Source organism: Solanum dulcamara, chromosome 2, assembly GCF_947179165.1.
Source record: "Solanum dulcamara chromosome 2, daSolDulc1.2, whole genome shotgun sequence".
Lineage (NCBI taxonomy): Eukaryota > Viridiplantae > Streptophyta > Magnoliopsida > Solanales > Solanaceae > Solanum > Solanum dulcamara.
Genome location: NC_077238.1, coordinates 48,224,893 through 48,252,014, shown reverse-complemented (window position 1 = coordinate 48,252,014; position 27,122 = coordinate 48,224,893). Strand labels below are relative to the sequence as shown.

The 27,122-nt window shown below is 35.4% G+C and overlaps 1 long non-coding RNA gene across 1 annotated transcript; it reads left to right on the top strand.

Annotated features, from left to right (window-relative positions):
- Positions 1–13,632: 13,632 nt before the first annotated feature.
- LOC129880556 (uncharacterized) lies at positions 13,633–21,251 on the top strand. Its single transcript, XR_008765429.1, has 3 exons — positions 13,633–13,806; positions 14,776–19,282; positions 19,700–21,251. It is a non-coding gene; the product is annotated as an uncharacterized LOC129880556 (long non-coding RNA).
- Positions 21,252–27,122: the final 5,871 nt, after the last annotated feature.

Sequence of the window (27,122 nt, the reverse complement as noted above, 5' to 3'; positions counted from 1 at the left end):
ATGTATATATAGAAAGCAAAACCGATTTATATCTTGGGGGACCCACTCGAAGTGTCTGTTTGTGCAGTCTCACAAAAATGTGAATATCTCTCAATTCTAAAGTCATATGTACAAATGGTTTAGTTAGTTGGAAACTAGACTTGTAGACCTTTGATTTGATAGGTCATGAAAATTCTAACTCTTTATATATTAGGATAAAAGTGCTAAGATATTTGACCCAAAATTTTATAGAATTCCTTAACGATATTTAAAATACCTTTTGCCAACTTTTATTTCACAACTTCCTTGACTTCCACACTTAACATACGAACTTTGTGCAATTAACAACTCATAAAACATCCTTCCTAATATTTTCAGAAGTTTTAGTCATATTCCAACAGTACAAGTTAATTCCAACGTTCAAACGGATGGGGTGTTACATCCTTCCTCGCTAGCGATATTCGTCCTTGAATGATAATAACATTTGTTGCAACATCAGAAACAATACAAGAACTCATATAGCTCATAAGTAGCATACCTCATATACTCAAATATGGGACTAACACTCTAAAGGAACTTATAGGTGGGGATATTTGGGTTTTATTTCCTCTTCAGCTTCCCATGACATCTCCCCAATATTTTGGCTCTGCCACAACACTTTCACCAAAGCTATATCCTTATTTTTCAATCTTTTAATTTGGCAATCTATTATGGAAACAAGGGCTTTTTCATAAGATAGATCCTCTAATATCAGAACATGTTTTGTTGGTGCTATTCGTGTTGGATTTCCAATATACTTTTATAACATAGAAACATGAATAACAGAGTGTACCGCTTCTAACTATGGAGGTAACTTTAGATCATACGCAACTCGGCCTATCCGTTGCAAGATGTAGTAAGGACCAACGTACCTAGGGCTCAACTTTCCCCTTTGTTTCCCAAATCTTATAACACCCTTCATATGTGAAACATTCAAAAGGACCCAACCACCAATATCAGACTTTTGTCTCATTGCCTAACATACGCATATAATTTATGACAACTCTGAGTTGGCAAAAACTGTTCTCTAATTAACTTAACTTATTCCATGGTCTGCTGTAGTAAGTCTGGTCCAAACAATCCTGATTCTCCAACCTCTGACAAATAAAGAGGGAATCTACATTTTCTTCCATATAAATCCTCATATGGTGCCATACTGATGCTAGAATGATAGGTATTACTATGATCAAACTTGATAAGTGGTAAGTGATCATCCCAATTACCTTTGAAATCTTGCATATACTCCCGTAACTTATCCTCGAGCGTCTGGATCGTATGCTCAGCTTGGCCGTTAGTCTAAGCATGAAATATTGTATCAATGTTTACTTGCATCCCAAACCATTCTGGAAGGATTTCTAAAAAGTATGATATAAATTGTGCTCCTCTATCTGAAATAATAGATATAGGGACACCATGAAATCCAATAATCTCTCCAATATATAGCCTTTTATAATTTTCAACTAAAAATATGACTGGTAAGAAATGGGCAGATTTCTCAACCTATCATAATCACCCAAATATAATCAAACTTCCATTGCGAGCGAGGTAAACCTGTAACAAAGTGCATATTTATTTTCTTCCACTTCCACAATGGAATGGGTATATCCTATGTCAGCCCACTGTATTTCTAATGCTCAACCTTCACTGAAAATTAGGACACTGTGATACAAACTTAGCAATATATTTCTTCATCCCAGGCCACTATGAAATCGAGGATAGTATGTTTCCCTCATAATCTATTGTCGAAGACCTACAACATCTAGAACATACAATCGATGTCCATATCTAAGGATTCCATCTTCTACTATATTGAAATCTAAAGATTCCTACTGCTGAACCTTGCCCCCATGTTTTTCGAAGTTAGGATCCTTATGTTGTCGTGCCTTCACCTCCACAACCCGAGATGATATGGATGAGTCCCGAATTATGACTCCATCATCAGAATCGAACAACATAACCTTCAAACTAGCTAGCTTATAAAGCTCTCAGGCTATCTCTTACTTCTCCACTTCAAAATATGATAATTTTCCCATTGATTTATATCATAGGGCATCTGCTACTACATTTGCCTTCCCTGTAGGATATAAGATTCCCATGTCATAATCTTCCAGCAACTTAAGCCATCAGTGCTATCGTAGATTCAATTCCTTTTGTATGAAAATATAATGGAGGATTTTATAATCTCTGTAAACATCAACATGTACGCCATATACATAATGCCCCCATATCTTCAAGGCATGAATAATTGTGACCAACTCTAAATCATGGATTGAGTAGTTTTTCTTCTACTATGTTAAATGTCTAGAAGTACAAGCAATTACCTTATCAGGTTGCATTAGAACACAACCTAATCTAATACCTGAAGCATCACAATACACAGTATAGACCTTTGAACCCTCTGGCAAGGTCAATACAGTGTTGAAGTCAATCTGTCTTTCAACTCTTGAAAGCTCTGTTCACATGCTATGGTCCACTAAAACTTATCTGCATTCTGAGTTAGCTTATTCAAAGGTGATAAAAGTAAAAAGAATCCCTCTATGAACCTTATTTAATAGCTTACTAACCCTAGAAAGCTATGAACTTCTATTGAGGTCATATGTCTAGGCCAAGTCTTCATGGCCTCAATTTTCTGCATGACAACCTGTATACCAGCATCTAATATAATATGGACCAAGAAGGCCACAAAATGCAATAGAACTCACACTTTGAGAGTTTAGCATATAATTTCAGACATCAAAGTACATAAAGCATCGCTCAAAGATGGTATCTATACTCCAACTCTGATCGTGAATATACGAGAATATCATCAATAAACACAATCAAAAAAGTCTATGAATGGCCTAAACATGTTGTTCACCAGGTCCATAATTATTACTTGGGTATTTTTCAATCCAAAAGTCATCTCAAAAAACTCAAAATGACCATATCTGGTCCTAAAGGATGTCTTTAGAATATCAATCTCCCAAACCCACACTTGATGGTACCTTGAAAGAAAATCAATCTTTGAGAAACATCATGCACCTTGTAGCTGATAAAACAAGTCATTATTTCTTGGCAATGAAAATATATTCTGTATAGTTACCTTATTTAGCTCTCGGTAGTCTACACACAAAAACAATGACCCATCTTTCTTCTGTACAAACAATACTGGTGCATCCCATGATTATTCACTTAGCCTAATGAATCTCTTATCTAATAAATAAAATTTAGTTGCTCCTTCAATTCTTTTAGTTCTGCTAAAGCCATTCTATATGGGGGAATTGATATCGTTCGGACACTTATAATGTATTAATAGAAAAATTACTCTTTCGTTCTTGGAAATACAAGGTAGATCATCTAGAAAGACATCTGGAAATTCATTAAACTTTGGAAGAACAAAAGTGTTGGTAGGTCAACACCAATATCTTGAACTCGGGTGGTATGGTAAATGCAACCTTTGGTGATCATTTTCTTTGCTGATGATAGGAAATAAACCTATCCTTTGGCGTTACCTCATTACCCTCATGGCCAAAAGAATAACATGTTGTGGATTCCTGACAACATCTCTCAAGATGTGATCTACCACATGTATTATAATATGGCACAACTGATCTAGATTGCTCTAGGTGGAAATACTGCTAAAAGTCAGACTTCTGTGAACTCTCCCTTAGGCTTGACTATCCCCGATGATCATATCTACCACTCTGAGACTACTGTGGTGGAGACCTAGGTGGTCTACTAGAATACATGGATTAAGACCCCATCAAAATCTTTCAAAAAAAATAGTAGGTTAGATCACATCTGCTACCTCCCTCTTAGCTCGCTCTGCTCCAAATTGCTGATGTCTAAACTCCTCTAGACTTTGAGCAACTGCCTGTATGCAAGAGATATGAATGTACTTATTTAGTGCTGCTATATTACAAGACTCAATATACTGCAGATCCATCCCTTCTATAAAACTTTATATTCTAGATTCTATTGTATCTACAATCAACTATGCATACTTGGCTAGGGAATCAAATAGAACCCCATTGTCCCTGACACTCATACTACCCTGCTGAAGGTTTGAGGACTCTTCAATTTGATCATCTCGAATCAATCTAGGTAGATATTGATCTAAAAAGGCATCAGTGAAGCGATCCAAAGTGGTTGGCGTACATTGGCCCCTATAGACCTCTCCCAATGCTCGTACTATAGAACTGCTATGCCTCTTAGCTTAAATGTTGCTAACTTAACAGGCTCTATAGATGAAGCATACATAACCTTACAAATCCTATGTGGTTGGTCAATAAAGTGTTGAGGGTCCTATCTATGGTCTATCCCTTAATACAGGGGAGGAGTTAAGGCAAGGAACTCTCGCACCCTCGACCTTTCAGTTCCTTTAAAAGGTCCAAGTACATCTGTTGCCATTGCCTGGCACTGCATGGCTGTTAACTTAGAAAATGTATAAATTACACTACTAAATTCCTAATATGTAGGAATAGAAAGAGATGGAAGTGATCTGGAGGTTCTGTAGGTCTCTGGATGTAAAAATAATACTAGAGTGAGGGGTAAAGATGTCTCCCCTACTTCCTCTAGAAGAATTGCCCAGATAGGTGGTACTCTACTCATACCCTTACTATGGGTGCGTCTGAATTCTGTACAACCGCTATATAATATGAAACTAGCATTTCTCTTTCAGTGTAAGGACAATAACAACCATAAGCCAAAGAACTAAATAGTTATAACACAGCTCTATAACATGATTTGACCAGAAAAAGGGTAACATTACTAAATAATGTCAATAGCTTCTTCCTTATATAATGTGGTGCATAACACATTTATAAATAAGACTCCACCAGAAATAGCTTGTATATTCCCTAGGATCTGATGTTACTCTGATACCAAGTTTATCACGCCCCAAATTCAAGGCCCCAACTAGCACCTAATGCCAAATCTTAGGCCACAGACATCCCTGCCGAACCATTTGCTACTTAGCCGCACAAGTCAAGAAAATAAACAAGTATATCTCGGCTTAAAAATAAGTCATCGGGCAGCAAAGCCTCTGTCAACAACTCTATAAAGAAAACAACTACTCCCAGTAATTCATGTAAATAAATAAGTAGGTAGCACATAAGCCCGGATTGGGATGTTGAGGCCGCCATGATTTCTAGAAAAGTATACACGCTATGTGGGCTGTCAAGACCACCATGATCTTTACATACAACAACAACAACAACAACCTAGTGAAATCCCACATCGTGGGGAAGACCACCATGATCTCTACATAATAATTGAAAACATGTATATGCAATTTAAATTAGGACTTTTTTTTTATTTTTTTTATGGGAACAGACCCTACACGAGGCTCCCACCTCTCGTGCACAGTCAGGGTGTTGAGCATCACCCCCAAGACTTAACATAAATAACAAAATAGAAAAATACAAGGAGGGGGACATAAACCTTACCTCCGATCCTATGTTGGTACATAAGTCGGCTAACCTACTAAGGTCGCCTAACTCATCTCCGGTACAAAAAAGGGCTAACTATAACTACAAAGTAGTAAACCTATGAGAGGACTCCTCCCGATACAAATTGACTAAAAAAGCATAAATGAGGGAGACTCTCCCCTTCTATGAGAAAACAAGAAATTAACCTACACTAGTCCTATTCAACTATGCTAAGTATCATACATAGCTAAATTAAAGAAGAACAAGTATACAAAACTTCTATCTCGCATGGGATGAGAAGGTTCTTTTCATCTTTGCCCTTTTAAGTCTTGTCATACCAAGTAAGTCCCCATGAAGGGGTGCATCCACATCAAGATCAAGTATATATCAACTAAGGAGGATGAAAGGAGAGAAAATATATTGAATTGTAACACCCAGTAGCCTTGGAGATGATATTGAGGAAGGACTTGAATTGACTTATTGCATGCTGTAATTTGAAGATGCTGCAGCTCTGAATAAGGCTGCTGTTAGGAAGATCAACTGGTGGTGGTCACCAAGAAGCTTGTCTGTAATAGAGCTGTTGCAGGTAATGAGGAGTAATGGATGGTGTTGGTGAGTTCCTAGCATGCCATGCTTTAGTCAACCCTTGTTTGCAGATAAGAATAAGCTGTTTTTTGTTGCATGTTATACTTAGGAGTAGACCCCTCATTGTAGTGAGAGTTGTCTCCTTAAGACACTTTCACAGGCAAACACAACCAGAACAACACAGAAACAAACAAACTTGCCATCTGCTGTACCAAGTACTATTGGCTTGTAACTGTTTAATGTGTGCTGCATATTGGTGAAGCAGAGGTTGTATGATGTTGGCTGTTGATGGATTGAGGATCAAAGAATTATCATAGTTGGAGTTGCAGCTGGGGTACAATAGTGCTGCTGCAAGAGCAGTTGCAAGTGTTGAGATATGGAGATTGGTATAGCTGGAGTGATGATTTGGTGATGAGGTCCAAGTATGCCAAGCTATTGTCTCCCCTCGTTTGAGAATCATTGAACCTGCATAAGGAAGTAGCAAAGAAGCAAACAGGTGTGGGAATTGGATAAGCTGGTGCAGGTTTGTATGCAGCTTCTTGTTGCTTTCATTAAGCTGCTAACTATTACCATCACAACAATATGGCCCAATTGCTACCAAGATGCAGCTAATAAATATAAAAGGCCAAAATGGCCACCGTCGCAGCTATACCACCCAACTGACTAGTCTACAAGCCTCTACAAATACAATACTTAGTAGTACAGGGCCCAAACCTACCCAAAAACTATAAATAGAAAAAGGGCAAACCTCTAAGACTCTAGTGACCCCTAAAAGGAAAGGAGCTAATCAACCTACTGAAGCTCTACTATCCTACTCGGTAGGTCTGTCTCATCATCATTTAAAACCTGCAGGAATGAATATAGTTCCACTAGGCAAGGGGAATCAGTAATGAATAATGTATCGAGCAAGTAAGGAAAATAAAAACCTGAAACTGAAGTATAAGTATTGAACAAAAAGGGTAGGGGTGAAACACAAGTACAATATCTTATCTTCCTATAACAAGAAAATATAAAACATAACAAGTAATAATATGACCTGGACCCCATAAGATCGGTAGGTACAAATAGCACATAATCACTATAAGTCCTAACGAGCACAAACAATCATTAAATACCCATATTATTCACCTTACCTTGATCCTAATGATAATCTGATCTGAACTGTTTGAATGTACATGTACCATAAATCAACATAACTCTGAAACTCCATGTTACAATACATATAAGTTGCCCCGTAGGTATAGCATGCCCATCTCGTAGGTAATATCTACCCGACTCATATGCTTGGTATACCCGATCCATAGGCTCGGCCTACCTGGCCCATAGGCTCGGCCAACCCGGCCCATAGGTTTGGTCTACCTGGCCCATAGTCTCGATATAACAATCAATATGTATGCTTAAGAACCCTATAGTGTTAGTGTCTGTTGAGTCCAAAAGAAGCTCATATGCAGTATCTAGATGATAAAACATCACAACAATAACAAGTAATCATAATTGATCAAAACACAATTATAACATGCTCTTCTAGGCCACTAAGCAAGGAGTAGAGTGTCAGTGATAGACACTATATTGAATAGTGGTAGCCAAATCAATAGACCAAGGCTACAGGTCAAAAATGATAATATGCCGACCATAACAAGCTTAGGCCATTAACAACATGCCAGGAGAGACATAAAATCCTTAACATACCTTTCAACCAAAGCCCAAAAGGTTTTTCTATGAAGCTTGGCCAACCCAAGTAAGTAACAATGCAAAAATCAGCAAGGTTGTAAGAACAAACCATAAGTACTCACTAAGGCACTAATTCCACATTCATGACCAGCCTTGTCCAAACCATAAAATGAGTCCAATAGAAATAATAATTAGCAGCTAAGTCCATTGAAGACCTTCCAACAATATCTCAAAGGAGCGACAGCTCCTGAGGCAACATAATCAGGCATTGTTCACATCATTCAATCCAACAACCATCGAATGAAACTCCAATAAGAATCAAACCAACCTCCCATTCCCTCCAGCATCTTAACACCATTAATTAACAATAATAATAGTCAAACTAACTAAGAAAATGAGCAACCCACAGTAATAATATCAAAGACACTACCACACAACTCGAAAATCTACAAAAATGATACTAGGACATCGAATTATGATGGAGGGTTGTATGATGATAATTACCTCAAACAAAATGTTGGAAATATGAAATTTGAAAATCTATCTCCTAACAGAAACAAAAAATAGACCTTGAATCAACAAGAAAGTTATACCACAACAATGAGCTCGCAACGAAGAGCAACTTCCGTTAACTTCCGAGTTAAAAAGATCATCACCCATGGAGGCTTTAGTGGCTTAAGTTCTAATTTTTCTGGCTATTTAGATCAGTTTTGATAAAAAAATAAATGAAGGATATATATATATATATATATATATATATATATATATATATATATATTTATATATAAAGCAAAACCGACTTAGAGCTTAAGGGATGGACCCACTTGAGGTCCCTGCTTGTGCAGTCTCGCGAAAACATGAACATCTCTCAATTCTAAAGTTGTATGGACAAATGGTTTCGTTCATTGGAAACTAAACTCACAGACCTTTAATTTGATAGGTCATCACCCATGAAGGCTTTAGTGTCTTGAGTTCTGATTTTTATGGTTATTTAGATGAGTTTTAATAAAAAAGAAACGAAGGATATGGATATTTTTATAAAGCAAAACTGACTTAGAGCTTGGGGGATCCACTTGAGGTGCCTGCTTGTGCAGTCTCACAAAAATATGGATATCTCTCAATTCTGAAGTTATATGGACAAACAGTTTAGTTCGTGAAGACTAGACTCGTAGAACTTTTATTTGATAAGTCATAGGAATTCTAAATTCTCATATATTAGGAGAAAAGTGTTCAGATAATTGACTCAAAATTTCAAGGAATTCCTTAACGGGATTTACAATACCTTTTGCCGACTTTTATTCCAAAACTTCCTTGACTTCCATACTTAACATACGAACTTTGTGAAATTAAAATAACTCATAAAACATTCTTCCAAATATGTTAAGAAGTCTTAGTCTTATTCCAATAGTACAAGTTAATTCCAACATTTAAATGAGCGGGGTGTTACATATTATTTAAACTTGTGCATAAGTGTACCTTCTGGGCTTATGGGGTCCAGTTAGGTGTAGTTTTATTGTAGTTACTTTAGATAGTCCTTTTACACTAGTGTTCATTACATATCATTTCCTTACTTTAGACTTCCTCTCTTGACCTCTGTTATGTCCATTCCGTCTTTTCATATTGCCTTTACTTTTCAAGCTCAGTCGACCTATGATGCCTACTGGGTACTTATTATTTTGGTATTCATATTACACTCTACATATGTTTTCGCGATGCAGGTTCAAGCACGAGTGTCCAGCGTTTGATTCGAGCCTGTCGTAGTCTGATCAGGAGATAGGGGGTGAGCACCATTTTGTAATGATCCAGTCTCCATCTGTATATATATTTTGTCTGTCTTTTTCCTTTTGATACAGTTTTATTTCAGTGGTACACTTTTGGGACTTGTACTCGTTATTTAGCCAGCTCTGTACTAGGGACATCTAGGTTTTGGGAGGGACCAGTTGTATATATGTCATTTGGGCTTGTCTTCCGCTGAATTATCCTGTTTATATTAGAATTGCTTATTCCTATTTAGTTTCTATCCTCAAACCTATTACTAGTTGTCCTGGGTTATGGATTGACTTACCTACTGGTGGGTTAGTACGTGTCATCGTGACCTGAGAAATCGGATCGTGACAAATTTAAATGGCATCAATTGCTTAGCTTTTTACTTGGTAAAATCAAATACATACTAAAGTAGATGATCTTTAGTAGGATAAAAGATGAAGAAAATTCTATCCAATATATCTTCAGATGCTTCCTTTTAAGGGTGTCAAATGAGGAAAATAATGTGATTAAGATCACACATCTAATTTCATATTTTTTTCTCTTTTTTGTGACCTTTTTTGGAAAATTTTAACCGAACTTCAGAGAAAAATTCTCCTTCATCCCACATATCATTATACTTATCAAAATAAAAAGAACTTGCGTACCCAACAGGTATCCTTGTGAATTTATCTTGCATCAAAATTTTGGCTGAATATTATTTCAGTTATGCTAAGAAATCCATTTTCACTTTGAATTTTTTAAAATATGACTTAACCAAATATAATAAGGTGCGTTTAGCTTAGTTAAAAACATGTGTAATAAGTAAAGTTTGTAATGATGAAAGTTTACATTTAGAAGAACTACTTAACTGTCTTCTATCTAAATCTTCTTATATAACCATGTTGATATACATATGCAATCTGTTTAGATTGTAAAGTTTATACACTTAATAGAAACTTGCACTGTTTATTTTTGGTGTGTGCCTTTTAAATAATTTGCAGGAACAACACATAGTAATAACTGGCACTAAAAGGCAGATTGTCCAAGGAGTTGAAGGGTTGATGGACCCCCACGGCATATTGGATAGTCCAGAAATTGTGACACCACTAGAATCTGAACAATGGATTGTATAAGTAGAATGCTCCTAACAGCTTGAGTATCCTTTTTTTCTTTTTGAATTTTTAGTGCAAGTTATTCTATGATGTGTTAACATTTAAGATCTTTATTAACACTTGATGTGTTAATATTTAATATGTCTTTTAACCATTTTTTGGTATTGTTTATAGTTTGCATATGCTTTAATGAATGAATGAATAGACATTATTTCTAACTTACTAAGATCATATCTTTCATTAAATCATAAATATAACTTGAATAGGTTGATTTCTTGTAATTTGAGGCTTTTATAGCTGATTAATTTCAGCATTATATTATTTATAACAAATTATATTGGACCCGAGCTATTTCCTTCTATTAATAAAAGAAAATAAGGTGCACACGACTGTAAATTAACAAACAAACAATGGCTATCAAATTTCAATCCCGACAATGGTGTCATTTTTGATAATGTCTAAAACAACTCTCTGATTAAGGAAGTGACTACGGTCGTAAACAAAAAAATTACCCAACAAGTGTTGGAGTCAAATTCCATAAAGATTAAACATAGAATTTACCAAAATTCATAAAGCAATTCATAAGGGCATGTATATTGAATCGACATAAATATAAATGGGGGGAAGATGGCTTGACTCAAGTAATACACTTAAGATTTCAATCACAATACATAACAAAATTATTGATTTAACAAGATTAGAGAAACTAGGGGTGTGCATTAGATGGGGTATCGATCTAATAAATATTAAATAAATGCCAATGAATGAGTAACCACATGGATAGCCTTGGTTTTAACTATATTCATGGTTTCTCAACCCAATGAATTTGTTTATTTTGGGTTTTTAAACTCCAAAACAAAAATTGATGAACAACCATATTTTCTCGAGTGAGCTTAGACTATGTCTAGCTTGATTCCTTAAATGAGATTTAAATTGGATCTAGACTATCTCTACATTTAATCCTTTGATGAAACCTCAAATCCTCACTATTGAACTCTTATCCAATTTCATTTTGTTTTCTCCACCAAAAACAAAATTAGAGAGTTCTGCAACCAATAATAATTAGATTAAAACTTGAAGAAATCAATAGATCCATGCATTATAATCAATTCTAATAAATAGTCACTACCTAATCAAATCTAAACACCTATCAAGAACACAGACCCCTATAAAAGAATTTATATTCAATAGTAAAATAAAAAGAAATAATATCGAAGGAGAATTTTTCAAATCCATTCATCATAAGAAAGCATATCAATTCTAAGCTTAATTCAACCACAATGGTGCTTTCCATGAAGAAGAATTTAAGAATGTACTAACAATGTGTACTCTCCTCTCTATTCCATTCTATATAATGCTCCAAACCCAATTGGGAAAAAACCTAGCTATAATATCCTTGCATAGATCCCCAAAACATCCTTGGAAGCCTCCAAAGTATGTAATTTTCACTTGGACAATTTTTTCTTTGAGCTATCTTGGCTCACTTGCGCTAGCACCTACATTTTATAGGTGAGGACTTTCAACACGCAGGTGCCCAAAACTCTCAATCTAGACTTCCTTGTACGCTTTTTGTATTGGTACCTGCGAGGCGCATATGCTAACTTACGGTGGGCATGTAAGTAGTCAGTGAGTCCCTACCATTTCTTTGTTGAACCTGTGATACACAGATGCCATCTTGTGACATGCAGGCTCTTCGTCGATCCTCGATAGACTTCTTTCACTTTTAATCCTATGTTATTTTTGTTTTCATGAAATGCCTAAATATTAAAGAACAAAGGAATAAATCCTCCTAAATGGCAATAACTCAGGCTTTAAAGTTAAATAAGTTGGTAAAATACCAACTCATCATGTGGTTGCTTGTGTTGTAAGATTAACCGTGGGTATGTTTTGTTAATTAACTAGCTATTGTGTGTGTTTCATCTACTTCTATTACTTGTAGATATGTGTAAGCCCAAGGATTATTAGAACTTAGAAAAATCAGTTCACTCAGCATTTACTTCATAAGGTGCAGCACAATCTTCATCAACAACTGAATCAGAACCTTCACATTTGTATGTGATACCATTTCTTCATCAACAACTGAATCAAAATCGTTGTCAATAGTTTCTCACATCACTTCTTCAGTCGATACCATGACTGACACCTTCAGTTCAGTCTATAGCTTAACTAACTCCATCACACCACAACACAGTTGATTCCATTAATTCAACTTGTGTCATAGTCTAAACTATTTAAAACACAGAGTGGACACGAGTCTATGCAACATTAGTGAATCGTTTTCCTTTTTCTATAAGGTTCACAACCAACCTCTACTTTTTATTATTATGCACAAAAATTCTCTCTTATGAAATCAATTTATGCACCATAGATAGTATTTGATATTTTGCAAAAAAATTAATATAATTAATCTCAAGAAAAAAGTAAATAACCTAATATTGGAAAATCTATATGAATGTACAATTCTCAAATGTCCAACTTTTAAGTCCATACCATAATCCTAGATACGATAAGTTTTGCTATCATTATTCAGTTAGGAAGTAAAAAATTCATGAATAACATATGTTCAATAATGAAAATGAAAGGAAGATAGTGAAAACCTACTAAAATAAAGTTATTCGCTCTTTCTCTGCTTTGTAGGCTTGATGTGTAACACCCCGCTCATTGGAAATGTATAAATTATCTCTTACCTTTGGTCCAAGACTAAGAGTGCTTATTATGATAAGAAAGATTTTTTATGACATTTTTTAATCATGCAATTATCGTATGTTAAATCTTTAAGTTATGTAAGTCATAAAATAAAAGTCGGTAAAAGTCATTGCAAGTTACTTTTAAAAACTATCTATATTTTGAATTAAATATCTCATAGTCTTTCTCCAATTTAATAAAGAGTTAGAGGTACCAAAACTCATCAAATCAAAGTTCTATAAGTCTTATTTTTAATGCACTAAACCATTTGTCCATACAATTTTAGAATAGAGAAATATTTTTATTTTTGCACACTAGTACAAGTAGACACGTGAATGGGCCCCACATTGGTGGAGGCTTATAAGTATCTTTTCCTTAGGGTTTCTTCATAGTTTTTATGAAAAACAAAACCTAGAAACTTCCTACCTAAAATCACCAAAATTATTGATTTTATTGGCCTAAATCCTAGATGGAAATTGTTCTACTCATTAAGCTTATCGTCGTGGAATAGTTTGCCCAGTAGATTTCAAAGTGCGTCACAGTTGATGTTGTGGCAGTTTTTATGCTTTTTGAGATTCAAGGTTGTATTCTGAGCTTTAGATCAAAGTATGACTATCGTTTCATTGATTCTAGCTTTCGTAAGACACAGATAATAATTTATGATGAAAAAACCCAATCGATTATCGGGTTATTGTAGTAATTTTTATTCTCATTTGTTGTTTAAAATTTCCTCATATTGTAGTGTAGCATAAATGAAAGAAGAAGCAATATTATGGCATGAATTTGATAAAGATATAGAAATCACTAGTTGGGATCTATACTCTATTATTAGTGGCCCCATATTTAGGTAAGGCATAAGGATTATTCCTATAAGTTACTTATAGACACATTGCTTGCCTACAGGCTATTTGATTGTTTGTTATTTCCCTTGGGGATATTGTGGTTAGATATAAGGATTTGACATGTCCTTTTGGGACATATGCAAATTTCCTAAGGGGATATTAGTACATGTATGTCTCTACAGTTTATACATATTGCCTACAAGGCTATATTGGCGCCTACGAGGCTACATTAATGCCTAAGGGACTATTAGAAGATAGTAATTGCCTTGGAGGATAAATACAGATAGCCTAATGGGTTATAGTGATATATAGAATTTCTAAGGGGATATTAGAGCTCAACAGTTGCCTTCAGCGCTATTCACAGAGTACATTAGGGGCTATTGAGACATATTAATTGCCTATAGGGTTGGAGTATAACCAATAGAATAGATTATATTGAACTTATTGGAATTATGGCACATGGGTAGGTAGTATTGTCTGATTTTTGTACCTACTGAGCTTATGGAGGCCTGGGTAAGTTGTTTTTTATTAATGTTTTTTTTCTAGATCCAGGAGTAGGTTAGTATGCTCAGTTTATTCTTGACTCCCTTATATGTCTATTTTAAGTACATTATGATATTTACTCATTTATTTTCTTGTCTTTCATACTTGATACATTGTTTCATACCGACTCCTCATTGTCTAGGGGCACTGCATTCTTACACGCAGGTCTTGAAAAACAAGTACACGGCTCTTCTCACTACTATAGTCAAGTTCCAACAAATTGATTAGTTCCAGTACTTCTGAAGTTGCCAAATCCAGAGGTTTATTAGTCTTTTATTTTGTTTACCTGATGGATAGGTCGGGGACCTTCCTTAGCCATGTATATTACTCTTTGGGGCTTCTAGGTTATGGGTTGTAGAGATTTATTTTTGTCAGTTATTCTGGCCATGTTTTTTTGACTTTTTAGCACAGCGGCAAGTGGGACTTGATCATATATGAATATCTTTGTTCAATTTATATATTTCTAGATATTATGGTAGTCTCAATGGCTCGTATATAATTACTTTATTATAGAAAATATGCTTGCCTCGACAACACATATAGGATTTAGTCTATGTTTTGTATGAATTACTGGGATTAGCTTAGTTTACTGCAAGTTATGTTTGCATGGGCCTTACTGGCTGAGGGCTTATATTTAAGATGCGATATACTTGTTTGTTTTCTTGATTTATGATTGGTATTACATAGAGAAATGCCTGGAACAAAATAGACCGCAGCAAGCCATAGGCTACAGTTGTAGGTGAAGGTACTAGCAGGGTGCCACCAACATAGATGACCCATCCTAAGGTCAAGAGAGAGATATTTTCTTATTCTCCTCCTGATCATTACCATCAGAGGACCCTCCTAGAGCCATATGACCCCCAACTCGACCTCTAGTAATGCCTCTAACTCCTTTTATTCCATCTAATCAAGATTTTAGGAGAGAAATATATATGCTGAAATAATTATTAGCTACAGAACAACATCCAGTGGAAAGAGATATTGTCGGACCTTTAGAGGGGAATGAATATTCGAGGGTTCATGAGTTCCTTGCCTTAAGCCCTCTATAATTTACAAGCATAGATTATAGAGACGATCCACAACACTATGTAGATAGCTTCACAGGATCATCAGGGTCCTGCGTGCTTCAATGACCAAATCAGGTGAGTAAGAAATATTTTGGTTGCGTGATATGGTAATTTTATAGTATGAGAGTTGGTAGAGATCTATAGAGGGAGATGTACCTCGTCCCACCAGGTATAGTTTCATAAAGACCTTCCTAGATTACTACTTGCCACAGGAGACATGAGATGCTCAAGTAGATAAGTTTTTGAATCTTCAACAAGGCAATATAAGTGTCCAAGAGTATGCATTGAGATTTCATTCCTTTAACAGATATGCACCATCCATTGAGGATATGATACAGGCCGGGGTTTATCGATTCGTGGAAACACTGGCTTCTGATCACATTTAGGCTTACACTACAACACCACTGAATGATGCGCGGGATATTATCTGAATCTAGGTCTTTGCAGAAAATATGGAGGAGTTTTGACATCAGTAATATATGGTTGAAAGGGGTTGAGAGGGAGCAACAAAGAAGGCTAGGCTTCCATGTTTGTAGGGAGAGTTTTAGGGTGGTCCTGTTGTCAATATTCTCGTAGGCCGCCTAGGCCTCTACCACAGGAGTTTTAGGGTAGCATGTTTGATTTCCAGAGAAAGTCATGTCTAGTTGAGGGTTTACGAGCATCAGACTCTCAACAATAGAGGAGTTTAGACTAGACTAGACCAGTCCCGCTATAAGAACCCAAAAGCCGGAAAGTTGGAATCAAGAGAAAATCCTCAAATGTTGATTGACCTCAGAGTTTAGAAGTCCCTTTATGACTCTTAGTAATCTACAACTTGTAGGTACGAGTTGTAGATGGATCCCTTGAACCTATTTTAAAACAAACCTTAGGACTGCCCCTACGACTCAAAAAGATGAGTTGTAGGCTTGATGACTACTCATAACCTAGAGTCCTAGAGAGGGTTTAGAGCCTAGGAAACCTGCAGGATGTTTGAAGTTTACAACTCGTAAGGAAGATTACAAGTTGTAACAACGACTCGTAACCAAATTTCAGAGACCCTCAATTTGGCAGATTTTAAAACCTATAGGATGAGTCAAGTTGACGGCTTGTAATCATGATGACTAATCGTAACTATGACTCATAGATGCAACTTCATAGACTCCTAAAAATCTCAGAAACTCTTGACCTGCATGACGACTCAAGTCTATGAGTCATATACTTGAGGCCAATTTGTAGAAGTTGACTCGTAGGTCTAAATCCGAGTTTAATGAACGACAATCTTGTCTTTTCCCAAAGTTTGGTTCAATGAACCTAAAAACTATTATGGCTAAGTTCAAGCCTATAGCTACCCATCCCTTCCAAATTCCCTCTATTCCAAATCATTCTTCAAATTTATCTAACGCAAGATCACAAATCCTCTAAAGCTCTCCTTCAAATTCCAAGCTAGCACTACAAGAAATAAGACTTATTGTGGCGCCATATGTCGCTACAAAATGCTCCACAGTCGCCGCTAAAGGTATATAGCAGTGACAATTGCTCCGTTCGTAGTAGTTCCATAACTAAAGGTTATTTGTGACGATTAAATAATATCGCCACAATAAAAAGTCATCTGTGGCGACATAATTCGTCACAATATATAAACAAATATGCCACAAAAAATAATAATTTACAACACAAATATTTGGAAAGTCGCTCCTAAAATATGACCTTTAGTGGCGACATAGTTGCCACAAAAACTTATAAGCTAACTGTGGCAACTTTTATGTCGCTCCTAAAATACGACCTTTAGTGGCGACATAGTTGCGACAAAAACTGATTAGCTAACTGTGGCAACTTTTATGTCGCTCCTAAAATATGACCTTTAGTGGCGACATAGTTGCCACAAAAACTTATTAGCTAACTGTGGCAACTTTTATGTCGCTAATAAATATTGATATTAATTAGTAGCGTCTCCTATCGCTGCAATAAAGTATAAACTATTAGCATCAAATTTTACGTCGCTGCTACACTTAATTAATTAATAGCGACTTCTTCCGCCGCAAAATCCACTAAATATCAGTGGCAACTTTTATGTCATTGCAAAAGGTAATATTCATCTCGTTACTAAAAAATAATATTTAGTGTTTTAAAATCAAATTCTCTAAAATTAGTATATAGATATTAAAAATATCTAATAGTATTTCACAAAAATAGAACAAAAGCATTTCCGAGTATGTACATATTAGCTAGTACTTCGGTTATCATTGTATCTATATACATATGATAACAAGAAAAAAAATCGTGTATGCATATACATATATATGATCGAAAAGCAAAAACTTCCATTACACGCCTTCAAACTACCTCTTGATTGGGCCCCATTGCATAAGAACCTTGTCCCTGAAAATAGAAAAACACACAATCAATTTCTTATTAGCATAATCCAATCAAATGACTCGAATAAAATTGGTACTTCAAGGTTGTTTTCAGGGGACGAGACAATTCCTATACAAAGTTTGACGATGATGTGGTCGAGCAAACTCAATTATGGACACAGATCAGTACAATTGCCATAGATATTAATGAAGAGGAATCCAGCAAAACCAACACTTCAGTTGGATTCAGCATCTCTAAAGCCATGGTAAACTTTCCAGAAAACATTTCAGTTGTTGTATTTATCTAATAACTAGTCCAACTTTCAATGTAACTATTTTCTACACTAAGGTAACAATTTATTATATTCCAAAGGAGCTAGAGTACCTATTGCATTCTAGTCATAATAGCAGCCATTTGTTCTTGGAACATCTTGTCTACCTCGCCTTTCATGTGTTCACGCTCCTCTTCCAATTTTTTCTGCAAATCTTCTTTCATATTCTTTTTTAAATCAGCAGTCATTTGTTCACGTTCTTCCAATGCAAACATGTATTCCGAGAAGCAAACTTTCCTGCAGATACATTGTCCAAATGCAGTCATATGCTTGAACATCCACAACATTTCTATAATTTTCAGCAACTACCACAAGAAACTAAGGGCTACATCAAGTTGGACAAGCTAGGGATGGCAAGTTTTAGAAGAAGAAAACTAAAGAGGATCAAACAACCTCCTTGAACTCTTCTTACAATTTTAGTGTTCTAACTTCTTCTTCTTCAATTTGGATGTCTCTATTTCATAGCTATATCTACTTTGAAGATTTAATAGTTAGGACCTTTGTAAAGGGGAGAGTCTCCCTCATTTATAGCTTTTCTACACTAAAAAACTTATCATTTGAGATAAGGACTAGAGTAGGTATTTCTTCTTTGTTTCTGCTGTGCAGGTACATTGCAGACCTGCAACACTTGATCCAGCACTTGGAATTCCTCTCTTGTTTGCTTCCATTGTGCAGGTACATTAAAGTGCTGCAACACTTGATGACTTTGTTGTGGAATTGCAGCATACATCTAGAACCTGCAGGTTGATTTAGCATGGTGCAATGGAGTGGATTACTACATCAACATCTAAGTTTACTGCAGAGCTGCAACATCCAACAACAAATACCTCAACTACACAACCATGTACACATATACAATACAATACACCTTACAACAGTCATCCTCATCTTCACCTTTAGAACCTGTAGAAATATGGGGCAGAAACTAATCAGCTCACAGGTTCTATACCGCTATCAATTATCAATATTTCCACACTCGAGACTATTGAATTTTCCAAAAATAGTTTATCTGATAATCTCCGCTACTGATTTGTGTGATCATCTTCCAATACTCAAAGGGTTTTCTTTTTCTTTAAATAAGCTACAATGTCATATGCCACAAAGCTTGTCAAGTTGTTAATTGGTCAACTCCAATTAACTGTTAAAAGAGATTTTACAAGAACACAACAACAACAACATCCTTTTTCTAGTTTAGCCTCCCAGTTTAGCATAATAAAAAATATTTACCATAACAAAATCATACAAAAATTTGCTGAAAACAAAGACAACAGCAACACCCTTTTCTAACACATAAAAGAAGACTCAAAACACTATAGTAATGTTTTCTTTCTTTTTCTTTTCTCTCTTGGTTGTGCAGGTACATACAAACCTGCAACATATCAACCATCAATTGGAAGACCTTTTAAATGTGCATCATAGTACAGTAATGGCATAATACAATACTTGAAAACCTGGACTTTGCCTGGGAGATGCAAGTATGATGCAGAACTGCAACAATGGAGCCAGCAAACTGAGGTGCAGGTTGCTGCAATGCAACCTCTTGTTGGTATATTGTACCTAGTACATGTGCTTTCCTTGGCTTCTTTTGGTGCAGGTACAGGATGTGGTAGGTAGTTAAGCAGCTACAACTCTTAAACCATCCAACATACAACATCCAACAACAACATCATTCATCAACAAGTCCAGAAATCTATAGCACACAAGGAACAAATCCAAAGTACAAGTTACAGCAGTCTGCACCTTTGTTTGCTAGCTTGTGCAGGTTGCTTGGTTGTGCAGTATCTGAGAAGATACCAGTGGGATTTGGAGAGAAAGGGCATAATGCTGAAGGTTGCCACAACAAGATACACTAAGAAGCTCCAACACATGAACTACCAACAACTCAAGTGATGAAATAAGATGAAGCAGCTAATCAGGAAGCTGCAAACATCTTCAAAGCAATATTGCAGGTCTTTCCTCTCTTGTTAGTTTATGTTGGTCCTTTTTGGTCTTGTTTGCTGGTTTGTGCAGGTACACCACAGTATAAAACCTGGAATGATTCAACACCAGTAAGAACAAGAGGAGCAGCAACTTTTTGGTTTGGTTGGTTTGTTTTTTATGAAGTTGTAGGTTGCTAGAATAGAGGCATACATCAACAACAAAGCCATCAGAGATACTGCACCTATCATCTGCTCAAACTCTCAACACTCAAGACAAGCTGCAGTACTTATGGTTTTTTCCAATGTGCATCACAGCACATTGGCAAACTTTGCAGATGGGGAAATGTAGCACATCCAAAGCTGCAGAATTGCTGTACCTCCCACATTTGGGGAACCCAAGAAGTTGCGGCTTGAAGGATAATCGAAGACGTTAGTCGAGCGATCTTGAAAATCTAGCCGTTTTTTAAATTCCTTCAATGACGGACACACTATTCATATCCAAATTAGCAACATCATGACAACATATACTTGCCTTGCATGACGCACTAGCATCACATGGACAAACTCGGCATGAAAAGATTAAGAAGGACAACGATGACACAATTGCTCTCGATCCATGAAAATGGGAAGTTTCGTATACTTGCTCTACTTCGATTTAGCTATGTTTTTAATGTAGCTTAGTTGAATAGGACTAGTGTAGGTTTCTTTCTCGTATTTACATGGAAGGAGAGTCTCCCTCATGTACGTTTTTCTTAGTCGCATTGTATCGAGAGGAGTCCTCTCATAGGTTTATCATTTTTCCACCTAGTGTTTGGGGATGAGTTGGCCGACCTTAGTAGGTTAGCCGACTTATGAACCACCTTAAGTTCGGAGGTAAGGTTTATGTCCCCCTCTGTGTATTTTTATTATTATTTTTATTTATGATAAGGCTTGGGGGTGCTGCTCAACCCCTGACTGTGCACGAGAGGTGGGAGCCTCGTGTAGGGTCTGTTCCCTAAAAAAATATATATATATATAGTAATGATTTTTTTGTAGTTACTTTATCTCACGAATATTTTTCAACCACTTCATATGTGTCATAAACAAAATAAGATTTAAAAGATCAATCCAACAACATATATGAAGCAAGTCACAAAATAATTGTCAAAAAGTAAGAAAAAAGAATTGTCAAGAAAAGGAGAAGACTTTTTAAGGAGCAAGCAAGTACCTGTTGCATTCTTGTCTTAATAGCAACCATTTGTTCGTTTAACATCTTTTCCTATTTGTAGAGGCCATTGACTTGGGTTACATGATTGTCTTGTCTCTAGAGATACCTCGGTAATCCCTATTAGTTGTATTTGTGGGTAGATGTCATTTCCAAACTTCCATGTCCACAACTTCTCACATCTTTCCTGATTTTACCTCGTCCTACTTCTTTCATTTCCTACAACATCAGATAAACATAGGAAAAGGAGAAGCATCAGAATTAGAAATCAATAAGAAAGCCTAAAATATATATCTACCTATCGGAGAAAATATCAACTCATATACATGAGATAAAAACTAATAGACAGCATGCAGTCAAGAACTAGATTCTTTGCTTCTCTTTTACTTTAATGTGTCATAGACAAGCACCTTTTCATCATGAAAAAGAATCATATTTCACCTCAACAGTATTATGTCAACTAAAGAGAAACTCAAAAGCTGTTATAGATCAAATATATGTGTCATTTATTCTCCCAAATTTAAAGCTTCCTAAGCTATTGAAGAAGCAAAAAAGAGTAATAAAAAAAATACAAGGACATAAATGTTAAGACCGATATTGTTGAGATAATGATGGTTTGTGAGAAGCCTTCCATGCCGATATGGACACAAGAAATGGGTTATTTGGGGTTAAGGACCATTCTAGAAATAGTTGAATTAACGATCAAAAGCTTGGGCAACTGCTTTTTAATCTAAGCTTTCATATTGCATAGTTGTAAGTACTTTAGATATAAAGAGTCTAAAAAGAGCCAATTCTTTGAACATTATTATTTCATAGAGCTCTATGCTTAAGTATGCATGCAAGTATGATCTGGAAAATCAAAGTGCAAAGTTATTTCTATCATGAAGTAGCTTGTTAGTATGCCACTAATTATCAATCTTTAACTCTAAAATCAGTAATTTAGTACCAAGTGAAGACAACAAGAAGATTTAGAACAAAAGAGGACTTTACATGCACATGGGGTGAATAATTAAGGCTAAAAGTCAGAGGACTTTGTATATCAAAGTTAGACCATTTTGAAAATTTAGTCTTAAAGTATTAAAACTGAACAGATTATAAATAACAAGATTTCATTGTTCTAAAGGATCCCTCTTGATATTAAACAAGAACGGTGTGGGATCCCAATTATTATATTGCAAAATGACATAAATTTACATCCCTAAATAAGGTATATTTACAACTAGGGAAACAATAGCAGAACTGAATGTTAACAGTTTCACACATCTACTGAATGAATGGATATGATGGTCGTTGGTTTATAGAACAAGGTCAACAAAAAATGTACACTCTTCCGCAAATAACTCTATAATTGACATCCTCAATAACTGATCACCAAGATTAAAAAGTGACATATCCATCAGATTTTATATAATCCAGTGATCAACATTGAGATATTATAAAGAAAATCTACCAACTGAGAGTAGTATAATAATTGAAAGCAGAAATACTAGTAAAATATAGAAATTATTTCTCCATACATCCTTAAATGAAAATTACAATTTGGTAAGTCGGTATTTTCTTGATTCTTTTGGCTTATATAAGTTGTGCAAACTAATTCAAATTAGGATAACACGGCTAATAAAAATAATTATAATTTGATAATGTAAGATTTGCATAGCTTAGTGAATTGATTAATCATAATTGAATAAAGGTTGCCAGCCAGTAAATACTTCCTAGAGCTAAGCAAAAACGATCAATACTTCCTACTCCTACAATTTTGCTAGCTTTTGTTATCAACAGGGTGAACTGGACTAAATTTTTAGTTCAATGGTTAAAGCATTACACTAATCAACAAAAGAAAAACAACAAAACACCAGTCATTATTTTTCTTACGGAAAAAGTTATCAAACTCACCAAATGTAAAATCTAGAGTGCTAATTAGCGCCTTATTGCAAATAAAATGGACACAAAAACACACCACCAATCAAAGTTGGTGCTCATAAGTTAATAAAGCAACAAAAAACTAGTTTTACCCATCTCTTTCAAGAAAGAATGCCCATATTCTGCAAATTAAATACTTCAATAACTTTCTTATTACTCAATAATTGAAAATCAATATAATACATCATCTTCAAAACTAAAAATTGGTAATTTTTACAAGAAAGAAGCATTTTTTCTCTGCATAAATCAATAAATTCAAGATACCCAATGTAATATGAATATGCAATCACAATAACAACATCAAAAGATCTAAAATTTCAAAAGGAAACTTTCAGCTTACTTAGAGGGAGTAAACTCATAGACGACAGTCAAGATCGAGAATTAATAAAATACAAAAAAAAATATAATAAACATGATTTATACCTTCAAAAACATCGAATAACTTCAAATCATCGAAATTTAGAACAACTTTAAACCCCCGCAATGATTTTCAAGAATTGAACTCTCTTCCTTCCTCCTTCTACTCGACTTGTATATATTTTTGAGTGGTTTGAAGGAGTGGAAGATGAATGGAAAAAACTACCACTGAAAAGAATTAGGTAAAAAAAATACACCTGATGGAGTCACAATTTTAAATTAGGGCTTTTGGGTTTCTTAAATTTGAACAACTCACTTGTTAGAGGCGATACAGCTGAAACCTTGATCAATATATTTCTGATTGTAGAGAAATTGAAACCCTCAGAATAATCTAAAGGTGGCTTCTAAGAAGATTTAATTTACGAGAGAAGGGAGAAAAATTTCTAGAGAGATGGAGAAATAAAGAAAATGGAAGAAACAGGATACACTACCATTGTTTTAATTGAATCATTTTCTTTTATTTTAAAATTAAATTAAACATTCAGTAGCATTAATTATAAGTTGCCACTGAAAATTTGGAGCAATAGTGGCGACCAAGTCGTCTGTGTAAACATTTACCAGCAATTATTTATAGGTCGCCACTAAACATTTGGAGCTAAATTTTTGGTGCTAGCGGGAATTGAGAATTGAGTATTAGTGACGTCTTTTAGAGGCGACCTAAGATTACTTGTCACTAAATATTTTTATATTGTAGCGACTTCAGTTGTTGCCACTGAATATGTAACTTTTGTTGCAACACTTAGAGTCGCTACTAAATGTCGCCACAATAAGTCTTGTTTCTTGTAGTGTAGGGTTTCAAGTTCATCAAGGTTCTTCTTCAATTTTGAGTTGATTTTACCAAGGTATGTGAGGATTGATCCATGGATCCTTTCATCCATGTAGTCCCAAGGTTTCTTCAAAGTTTCCTTCAATTTTTAAATTTTATATTAACCCTAGTTTTCATGAATTGCATCAGGCTGTTTCAATTTTATTTTTAGATTTTATCATTGATTATTCTAAGCATGTTTCTACATGAATTACATGATTTCAAGTTGAATTATGAATATTCATGCATGAAGTTATTTTCAATCATGATTATGAAGTTCAAAGATGATTTTACATGTGTTTGATTATGATTTCAATAATGTTCACACAAATTTTTATGAATGAAGTTGAGATTGTGATTTAATGATGAAAGTTATAATAAGGATCAATTATGATCCAAGATAGTTATTATAGTGTGATAAGTATAATTCCACACAATCATGTTTAGATGGTGAAAAGAATAATTCTCACCAAAGTTTATTAATTCCTATAAATCACTATTGTTAATGAGTTACTTTTATGATTATTTCTATGAAGAAGTTAATAACGATGTTTCTATACTTTTATTAAATTCCATTGGGATATTGACTAAGTACCGAGGGGACATTTAGGTGGGTTTTGGCCTGGTAACTTAGTTGATTATCCAAGGAAATTCTAGTATCAACCTAAAATCCCAAAGTACGTTGCCAATATAGGTTTCCTTCATGGCTTATCTAGTGGATCCACATATAGCTTACAAAGTTAAAGTTGATCTCACGGAGTCTACCTTGGCAAGTAGCCTCTCTCTTCTCGATGTGGGAGTTACATTGGATTTCATGTTATATCTCGCATGGTCTTAAGATGTTAGTTAAAGGTCTTATCCCACACAAGTTGAATGTAAAGATATGAGATTTACTATGAAGTTTTAGGATGCATTGACCATAATTTATCATATCTTTTCAAATTTTTTAAGTCTTACTCATGTTTATTTTGATTGGTCATGCATCCTATGTCATGTTGTTATTGTCATGTTACTTGTTCAAGCATAACTCACATACTTAGTATCTTCTATGTACTAATGAATATTTTACCTACATTGTCTCATAATGTAGGAGCAGACGATGATCATCCTATTCATGGCTAGAGTTGCTTAGTTATCAAGAGTTGGTGAGTCCTCATTCATCAAGGAAATGTTTTTCTTTCATTTGCTACTTTAACTTTCTATTATAATTCGGGTGATCTATGAGCTTTTCCTAAGCCCCAATCAATGTCTAGTATAGAGGCATGTTTAGATGTTCAAGTTGATGTAAGCCCATTTAGACATTGATTTGTGTATTTCTATTGATTAGACTTACACTTTTGAATTGATTCTTCTTCTTACCTTGTTATGTTCTTTACCTTATGTATGAGATGTATTCTAAGATGGCTTAGTTGGGATCCTTTGGGTTCCCAATAGACGTGCCACGTCTAGGACCTAGGCTTGGGTCATGATAAACTTGGTATTAGAGCACAAGGTTTAGGAGTCTCCTAGGGAGCCTAACATGCCACGTTAAGTAGATTCTTGTTCATTAGTGTGAAGCGTGCCACATCCATGAATAGGAGGCTATGAAGTGTCTTAGAAAAATCTCACTTTTTTTCACAATCTATGTCGTGCGGCAGAGTGGTACTCTAAGTATTTTTCTCTAATGTGTGTTCTTTGCAATTTTCATAATATGCCTCCACAAAAATACCCCACTTGAAGAAATATGGTTGAAGAGGAGAAACAAGCTCTGAATGATCCCTTGAACGACCAAGTCTCTATTATTAAGCTCCGAGCTGCCTTTCACATACTTGCTTAAACCGTTACGGCACAAGCAAACCGTGAGGTGGTTGATACCACAAACCCACGTATGGGTATGGCGATAAGGGTTCGTTACTTCATAAATATGAATCTTCCAATGTTTTGGGGTTCCAAGATGGAAAAGGATCCAAAAGAGTTTGTTGATAGCATTCACAAGATTGTGGAGATTATGGGGATTAACTTGGTGGAGAGGATGGAGTTGGTTACTTACCAATTGAAGGATGTTGCTCGTATTTGGTTTGGTCATTAGAAAAGTGAGAGGCCTAAATAGGCGGATCCCATGACTCGGGAGGAATTCAAAAGAGTGTTTCTTGATCGTTTTTTCCCATTGGAATTGAGGGAGTCCAAGGTACAAGAATTCATCAACCTTAATCAATGGTATGAGTGAGCGAGTATGCCCTCAAGTTCTCTCAATTGTCAAAATATATTTCATTCATGGTTGCCGACCCAAGAGCGCATATGAGCAAGTTTGTGTCAAGTGTGTCGGATGTTGTTTCTAAAGAGTGTAAAACGGCCATGTTGATTTGGAAAATGAACATCTCTAGACATATGACCTATGCGGAGAAAATAGAGGGTGAGAAGATAAAGGACAAAACTAGAGAGTCCAAGAGAGAAAGGACCGATAGTATTGATTCCTCTTATGTTAAGTCCGGAAGTGGTGAACGTCCTTATTTTTTCCAAAAGTATTCCGGACAAG